A 9,255-nucleotide genomic window follows, 5' to 3' on the forward strand; every position below is an offset into this window, starting at 1 on the left:
CCCTATTGAAATTACCCAGGGAAAACAGAGTATCTTCCAAGCGGATTCCCAAACCCTGCGATTCAYCCCCCCTTGACATCGAGATGTGGCGCAGAATAGCTGAAACACTGTATTACTCTGAAACCAGCCTCGAGTCAGGAACTCCGAAGGCTTGCAAATCAAATGACCATTTTACAAAAGAGCATGTCCACCTAGATCACGCATCTGCCTAGAAAACCCACCGGTATTCACTAGACCTAGGCACGCTCTGCCGGCACTGAAGCCGAACACAGATCATTGCCTCTGATGCCAGCCCAAACACAGGTCAATATTAAGCTCAGCATCCATATTATCACTGCCAAGGTCAACATACAAAAGGTTTCATTTTAAATAAATACGATTTTGGTTGAATTGGTTTCTACGACAGTACCAAACTCACCGATGCTGCACTCTTCGAATTAAGACAGAGGATATGACAAACGTCGCAAAGCCGCTGCAAGGGCTGCGCGAACAGGAAGCTCGTGCGGAGCTCTGATTTAATCTCAGACTGAAACATCCCTGAATGCGACCTCGTACCTTTAAACTAAGTTATGAAAATCCTTGAAAAAGRCAAGTGGGCAGGGGATCGGAGGGCGCGGGGGGAAACCCACACAATTGTCTTCCCTTTTCACCATCCAAATCAGATCACAGCTCCRGAAATGAAAGACAACCTCGGAGACAATTTTTGTATTTATGATCTCAGAGAGTGGGAATGAAGAAGTCCACCTCCTCTAAAGATCTGGATTTCTTGCCTGTTAATCTGCTTTATAAAATCTCCCTCTTCTCACCAACACCTACTCTGTCTCCACAAAGACCAATTTATGATTTTGCCTCAAACTTTTCGCATCAAAAATATTTGATTCATGACTGCCTCTAGAAACATGTCTTGTCACGAATGACAACACCATAAAACGATGCCAGCCATTAAGAGGAAAAGAACATGCCTGTAATTAAGTCGAAAATAAATAATCCTGCTTTTTTTAATGTTTCTTCCAAAGCTACGCAGACATTTGTAAACTATTAGCTTATGTGTAATGCTGAGCATTAGGCCTGAGTGGAAATATGTGCAACAACATTTTACTGCAAGAAAAGCATCACATTTCAAGCGAGCAACAAAGAGTCAGCTTTACGGCCTTTTGGTACAGTAATTTAAAAATATTCCACGCAACTCCATAGATATATTTCTCCTGAGCTATCTAAACCCACATCTGGCCCAGAGTAAAAAAGAAAAAAAAAAAAGGAAAAAAAAAAAAGAAGCAACAGCAAAGTTGCAGCGCTGGTTACAACGCGAGCAATTCAAATGCTTCGCACAGCTCATTGCGCATACAAATAAAGCTGGCACGGCCTGTCAGGGGAATCAGTTCCATATGTTTGCACTTACCCTTCTCTCCACTAAACAGATCCCATTAAATCGAACAATTGCTCGCTGTCCGCAAGATAAGTCCTTGAACAGGTGTGGCGATCAGCTCATGCTTTCACCTTTCCCGCCCTTGGCTAAAACACTCCAAATCTCAGTCATTTCTTTTAAAGTTACGAGCCAAATTCATCCCGTGCAAGAGGACATTACTTGGTCCGAGCTAATGAAGAGATTCCTAGGAGGTACTTAAGCCATTGCTTTTTCTCTGTCTTTTTTTTGTAATAGTTTAAACTCAAGAACATTTAGAATACCTAGTGAAAGACGGACAATAAATAATTATTACATACATACATTTCCATAAAATAATAACATAATACTTTCACGACCATTTTAGTGAGTTTACAATGTCTTTTGACACCTGGGCACCAAAAGCTCCTTTATATCCAGGACATCCTTTGAACTGAATTTCCAACTATGGCGTCGATGTCAAGAAATGCTTCTTACATAGACAAGAACACAGGATGCCATGAAATATGCAGATGTGCATGTGCAAATATTCACTTTGACAGACTTGTCCTCGTGTTTACTTAGCTTATGTCTTTCTGAAGAGATGCGTTTCCGACTACAGAGCTTACGGCGTACAACATCGGCAACTCGCGCATCTGTGYGTTCTCCTAGAGGGAAAAAGGCAACCCCAAGGGTGCCATCAGGAGCCATCCCAAAGGGGCAGCTCCTCCTTCCGGAGCTGCCCTCCTCCTTCCTCCCAGCGGCTGCTGGACTGTCGCAGAGGGCGTTGCAAAGTGTTCGCTCCAAGGCAAGCGAGCCAGAGCTCTGCGCTGTGTTTTTACATGAATAATCAAGAAATCAGTGTGAAAAAGGACGTGGCTCAAAAGTGGTTTTCTTCTCACTCTTTCTTCCTCCCATCTAAGTCCTAAAGACATGTTAATCCAATCCTGCCACTGATGAAGGTGCTTGCAAAGCACAATTAATGCTTCCCTCTTCCCACCAGTATTAGGTATTGATTATATTGAGTGAATCCCTTTACATTACTTTTGATTAGTTCTTTTTTAAAATGAAGACAATAAATCGTTAGATTTAATGCAAGAACTATGTAAATTATGGAAGTAATAATTTAATGCAATTCTAGAGGCTGTAGTTTCGTACAAAGGTTTTTTTCTCTTCCTAGCTGTTACAGTGCCTTACATGAGGCTCTATTTCAGGAGTGAACTCGCAAGTGTTACCAGAATACAAGTAATAATACCTTTTTCTCTTTTTAAGTAGCAAATTCKCATACAAATTTTTCCCTTACATAGTATTTCTAGATTTATATAGCAGAGAGATAACCAGAAGCACAACAATCAGGATGAAGAATTTTTACTCCCAACTTACTCGTGGGTTCATCATTAATTCCTTTAAACACAGATTGTTTAAACCTTTCCCTGTTGGCAGTTCAAGCACATGAGACATCTCACCCAGGTAACTGTCTTCACTAAGCAATGAAGGATAATTGTATATGTATGTATACATACCGTATACAGACAGTACTGGTTAACTGAGATTTAATAGATGAAATCCAGAAGCTCTAAGAGACTAAGTGACAACAGCAGGAGGAAAGCTATGAAGCGAATGGGAATAAGGGAGAAAGGAATCCCTAACKTCTAACATATTCAGGGTTTTAATTACTTGCCAAAAGTTATGCAGAAGGAAATAAATATTGAAAACTGAGGGTATTCAAGACAAACATTGCGAGCACGTAATCCAGAAATTAGCATAGATTACTCAAAATGCAAAGAAATAATGCTACCAGCTCGGTGCTGGTTCAGCTCAAGAGGAGCGCTAAGTCCTCGGAAGGGACGGAGGCTGCAGGAGCTCCACCGGCAGCACCCGATCTGCGCTGCTTGGGCACGGCGGAGCACAGCACCCGTGCAGGGAGCTTAGCCCAAAACCGAGACGTCAGGAAGTAGCCAGTTATGCACTCAGTTCCTATCCTCAAATACACGTAAATATATACGCGCGCACACCTCAAATACATTAAAGCAGCTTCACTACTCAGCCRCAGGTTCATTTCAACCGAATCGCACTGAAGATTAGCATTCTCATTGCTGCCAGGAATTAAATTCACTTTAAATCTGTTCTGTGGCCAGGCAATGCAGAATGAAATAGAACTACAACAGCAGAACCCAGGAACCAAATGGCTGTTTCCCAGGAAGGAGGGGACCCCAACAAAACCCACAGATCCGCTCTGTTTTCCTGCTCAAAGCAAACAAAAACACCCAGCCTCCTTGCAGTAAGTGTTATGCTACAACTTACCCAATTTAGACCGGACAGTAAATTAAATATATTTACATTATCAGCACTAACAAACCAATGTGCTCCCAAATTTTAAAAAAATGAAATAAAATGGTTCTTTCTATTGGACCTGCAAATTTCATAAACTAAATAATTTAATGTGTGGATTTCACCTACGACAAATTAAGCCCCCTAATTTGACAACACACCACGATACTTCACTCTATCCATCATCTTCCACCCACATTTTTCTAGAGACAATATTCCTTAGTTTACACAAATAAACAGATTCTCAAAGTATTGACAAATATTTTCACAGCTGATAAGAGTTCTCCCCCCACCCGATATGAGAACTGAAGTGAACAGGGAGATTAATAAGCAAACAGTTGAAAAATAATGGAAAAGAGCATTAACGGTTRTTAAAAGTAGGCATGTAGCACCTATAGCTAACCCAGTACAGCCAACTGATGGAGTCCAATAGATCGGAACAAACTCAACCTACACAACTAAATCCAAATGCTCAAGTGTTATACGCTCAAATTCCTGAAATAACGAATATAAGCTTTGCTTTGGAGTGCATCTCCCATTACTGCTGGGAAAACCTGCAAAAATTTCCCCCTCCAACCCCCAATCAGGTCAAGCAAACCAAAAAAATGCCACCAGAACTGGTCTTCCCACTCTATCCTCTAGCTTCTTCGGTACTTAAAAACACAGCCCAGGCAAAGCTCCAGCACATCCCACCGAACGGCAGAGCTGGAACTGGGAAGATACATGCTGTACAGTGATTTATCCTAGCAAGAAAAGCAAATAAGGCACAAACGGACTGGCAAAACAGACTTGCTTTAAGAAATATAAACTCGAAGCAGTAAAATGACTGGGAAGATGCTTTCTGATGTTTCGCGGGTTGATAAGGCTTCCTGAAGGAGAGGCACGCTCATCAGGATGGCGAACGCGCCCAGCGCGCTCTTTCTGCGGCGCAGCCCTGCCAGAGCATCAACCTAACAGTTCCCGGCCATCAGGAGCCAAACGACAGCGGCCTCCGGCCAGTCCATCGCCAACGGGTTTGGCAGAAGCGCACGGGCAGGAGAAGGTCGCTCACGCACCACGATAGCCACCATCAGTCATATGCATCGTTCGGAAAACCAGTTCAGTTAAGAGGATCCCATCATCGGGGACGTCAGTGTTTACGCCACCCTAGGAATGCCTTTTAATTTCTGAAGCATCAAGAAAGCGGAACGACGTTAAAGCAGGCAAACAACCAAAAAACAGCCCAGTGGCAACACACCAGGGTATTCAGTGCTCCTGGCCCCTCRCTGAAAGTCATCTCCCACCGGGCTCCATAGCTGAAAGCAACTTCTCAAACAATAACCGCCATCTCTTGGGCGAGGAAACATCCATCAGTCCACTGCCTACGAGGAGACACAAGTACTTTCGTGGTCGCGTTCGGGATGGTGATTGAACCGGGTTTCTCGTGAGCTCTGAAGGCGGCTGGGCCCCTAGCCAGGGCTGGGCTAGCACTTCATCACGGAAAGACAGCTTCCTCCGCCAGCGTCACCCTCACGCCTGACCACCGGGGACCATGCGCCTACAACGCTTCCCACCAGGAGCACAGCACAGGTGGGAAACGTGGGATTCCATCAAAACACAGCTAAAAAGCTGGCTTTCACTCATTACAGTCTCTTCAGAATCCAGTATTTAAAAAGATTGATAACTCTCTGGCTTCAGGAATTTTTGAATAATTAAAATAATTTTTGCTCTTATTCTGTAGAAAAAAAATTACTTGCATTGCCCCAGGCAGTGAGAGGATCCTAAAAATAAGCCCACTAGGAGATACGGCTCTTAGGACTGCAAAGCACATTTTGGAAAGTCTAATGTTAATCGAGGCAATGCAGAATTTTAAGTCGCCCAAACTGTATTTTAAATTTATTTCTTAATGTTTCAAACGCATTTTCATTAGAGAAAGTAAAAGTTTAGGAAAAATAATAAGCTCAAAAATAGCATAACTACACTAGTTTTCGATAATTTCAATAAACTGTTCAGCTCTATTTGTTCAAATACATTCAATAAGCAACAGTAAAGATAATCAGATTAAAGTGTAAAACCGATTCAAAGATGATGGATTCACAGAAATCTAGAAACAACAGGAGATCAGGAGAGTAGTTTATTATTATTACAAAAATCAGAGTACATTAAATTCAATGCAAAATGCAGGAAGTAATGTGGAAAAGCCAAATGTTCAGAGATACGGTAAATGGAGATATTTATCTTAAATCTAGCTGTGCCTCTTGCAGATAATGACACCTGTATTACTCAGAAATAAGTAGTACTGCTGTTACGGTTTACTGCAGAAAAAAATGCCCAACCTACTTCCACAAACGAATGTTAAATTTAGGTTTCTCTATGAAAAACAGATTTGACTATGCTAAAAACTGATCTGAAAATTCTTAGGTAACGCAGAAGACCAAACTTTTTTTTTTTTTTTTTTTTTTTTTTTAAGAAGGCATAGCCATATAGTAAACAGCAGGAGAGATGCAACTAATTTTGCTTTTTAATTTGGATTCCTGGTACTGAAATGATTTCCTAGTATTTATTAGATAAACATGAATAGTGCTCAAAAAGTAAATCCAAGCTTATTCATTTCATAAAACCATTCTGAATAAAGTTTTAACATCAAAAAAAGAGATTATGCCACAGAACGTGTTTTCCAAATGGACACTTCAAAAATGATAGATAAGGCCAGCTCCTATCATCATAATCTCTACATCAATTTTATATTTCCTCTGGAATGGATAAGCAAAGTACCTGCAAAAATCAGTTCCTTTTCCTCAATCACAGACCTTAAAGGACTACTYGCAGAAAGAGAGCACCATATTAACAGGCAGACATTACCGGTTATACAGTTTTCCTTACTAAAGGACTGWTACGTAAACAGTGGTACAGCAGTAGATATTGGGAATAATTATATATCCTGAGGAATTTTTCCTCCAGCAAGTTAATTTCAAACCATGGTTGCTCCATATTTTTATTACTTATTAAAATAGCAACAAACATACAGTTTACCATTTATATTTATAAAATTCAAAGTCTTCTAGGCTTTATCAAGAGGGGGGGGAAAAAAAAGAAAAAACCCAAACCCACCTTTTAAGAGGTTAACATGTTTAGGGTTTGGACTTTTTATTCACAGCACAGGGAAGTAGGAGCAGAGCTGAAGCTCCGGGAATGGAGCTGAAGCTCTTGCAGATCTTAAACATCTCCTTCATAATCTCTATCATTCTGGATAACAGGGATATCACAATATTAAACAGAACTGACCGATTAGGGARGGGGGTTATGGGTATAGTTAATACCTATTACACACACACAGAGTAGAACRCAAAAGAAAGATGGCCAATTAGTGGTTCAAGGGCTAGATCTGGCTCCTGGATCATTTTTATTTGACCCCAGGAATACTGGTTATGCAGCAGACCAAACAAACTTGATGTATTTCCATGCACTGGGGTTGGGATGGATAGATCTAAGCCGTGTTTACTCATGTTTACTGGCAAGGTTTACTCGTTCACATACGGCACAGTCATGTTCGTCTTCCCCACCCTGCTCCCCCAATCTGCCAGTCCAGCAGTGAAGGCTGGACATCTCTGAAAGAGGGACCAAAGTCTGAATGTCAGCTATTTACAAATCCTCTAAACAAAGGGCAGTCGCTCAAATTTCGGAGGTTTATCATTCAAAGCCATATGACAGATCTTCATCTGGGATAAAATATTATGTTATTTAGTGTTATTAACAAGCTTCTGGACTGAGTTCCCACTTTCTCTGATAGATATCATAAAGGCTGAACACTCCAACATCAGTTTCTGCAGGAATGTATATGCACAGATAAAGTCAGCAATCTGCTTGCCTAGAGACAAAACTGTTATTTTCTCCACAGATTGAAGCTACTTTTATGTCACCTGGTTTAGATAAGCTGCTACAGTTTTGCCCGTTCTGATTTGAACAGCTGTTCCTTAAAGATGAAGGGATAATGCCAGAAATACTTAATAACTTTCTTAAATGGAAACACTGATGAATCATTCATTTCCCTCCCAACAGATTGTGCGTAGCCTTCCCAACGTTCAAGTCTAACCAACCTTTTAACTAGAAATAGTAATTCTTGTTGAGATATTCCTGTCCTGGCACTGGTTTCTCTTAGAAGTATCCATCTGGCTTCTGGCCAAAGCTGTAAAAGGCATTTATTAAAACCAAATCTTGAGCAATGGGGGAAGGGGGGGAAAAAAAAATTAAGATGACAACAACCAAAATCTGTGCTGCTTTTTACCTACAATTCACCAGGTTTTTTTACTCTCCCTAATTCAGAAAAGCCRTTTGTTCTTCCCGCTCCAGCCTTTGACTTAAACACTGTCTCTCTACATTGAAAAAATTGTCAGTTGGCTTTCGGAGCTGCAACGTTCATGGGCTCTTTCTGTCTCTCCAATTTTGCCTTCGGCGTCTCAAACACAGATGCCTGCTTCCTTTCAACTTTTCCTCTTCCAGTGTGGAGGGTAGTAAACTTTCAATGTATTCAGAAGTATCACTCAGCAAATAAAGTACTGGATGCAAAACAAAAAGCACAACCAGTCTAAAAGCGTCAAGACATCAATGCCAGAAATAAGTTCACTGTTAAAAGCACAACGGGTGAAGTCTCAAGGCAAAATAGGTTTTGATAAACTCGGTCTATTTTGTAAGTCTTCAACACGTTTAGGGTAGAACTAGTTGTTATAYTTTTTTTTGTTTTGTATCTTTAACTATCTTAGCCAAGTGAAACCAGACCCAAACAACAATAAGAATTATTAATCTAGTAAATAAATGTAATCTTTGATAGTCAAAAATATATGAAAAGGGAATCTAAATAAGCAAATGTTATGTGATATAGGTACCTATGTAAAAAAAGAAAGAAAAAGGTAAGAACACGCTGCACTTTGCTGGTTAGCGGACRCCAGATCTAGCTGCAGACAAACTCTGTCCGCAGTGATCAAATTTAGCTGCGAGGGTGGGGAGGCTGCAGGGCCCACAGGGGAACAGAGACAGGACACCAAACAAGTAAAAATGCAAAACATGATTAGAACTGAAGATTTAAAAGCAAGATTCCCTATGAGCTTATTTAATTTTCAGTTAAAAGTCATAGTTTCCATCTTCAGTGAATTCAATCCATCTAAGCCTTCCTTTATATATCTTTCTGTATCTTCTCTCTTTACAAACTTCAGAGCAACTTGCATRTTGCATCATTTTATTCTTACAGGAGGTGAGAAGATAAAATACAGCCTCTCTTCAGTGAGATGCTCATAATCAAAATCTTTTTCTTATTTTTCCCATGTAACCTCTCTGAATTATAATTTTTTGTTTCAAATGCACTTTAAAGAGAGCATGGGCTAGTACAGCCACCAGGAGAAGGGGTCTTGCCCTCCCTCTCCTCCCACTCATTCCTGCTCTGTCTCCAGGGCAGTTTTGCAGTTCCACTCCTCCCAGTTTAACCCAACAAGCTCCCAAGTCCAGTTCAATGGATGACAGCAAAACATTTTTGCTAGCATGAGGGCAAAAAGCAGCTTGGGGGGGGGGGG

The 9,255-nt window shown here is 40.8% G+C and overlaps 1 protein-coding gene across 1 annotated transcript in view; it reads right to left on the bottom strand.

Moving 5' to 3' along the window:
- MED13L (mediator complex subunit 13 like) overlaps positions 1–9,255 on the bottom strand; it is a 207,120-nt gene that overhangs the window by 148,765 nt on the left and 49,100 nt on the right. The gene's annotated exons all lie outside the window — the stretch shown is intronic.

Source organism: Apteryx rowi, unplaced genomic scaffold, assembly GCF_003343035.1.
Source record: "Apteryx rowi isolate R43461 unplaced genomic scaffold, aptRow1 scaffold_40, whole genome shotgun sequence".
In the NCBI taxonomy this organism is placed as follows: Eukaryota; Metazoa; Chordata; class Aves; order Apterygiformes; family Apterygidae; genus Apteryx; species Apteryx rowi.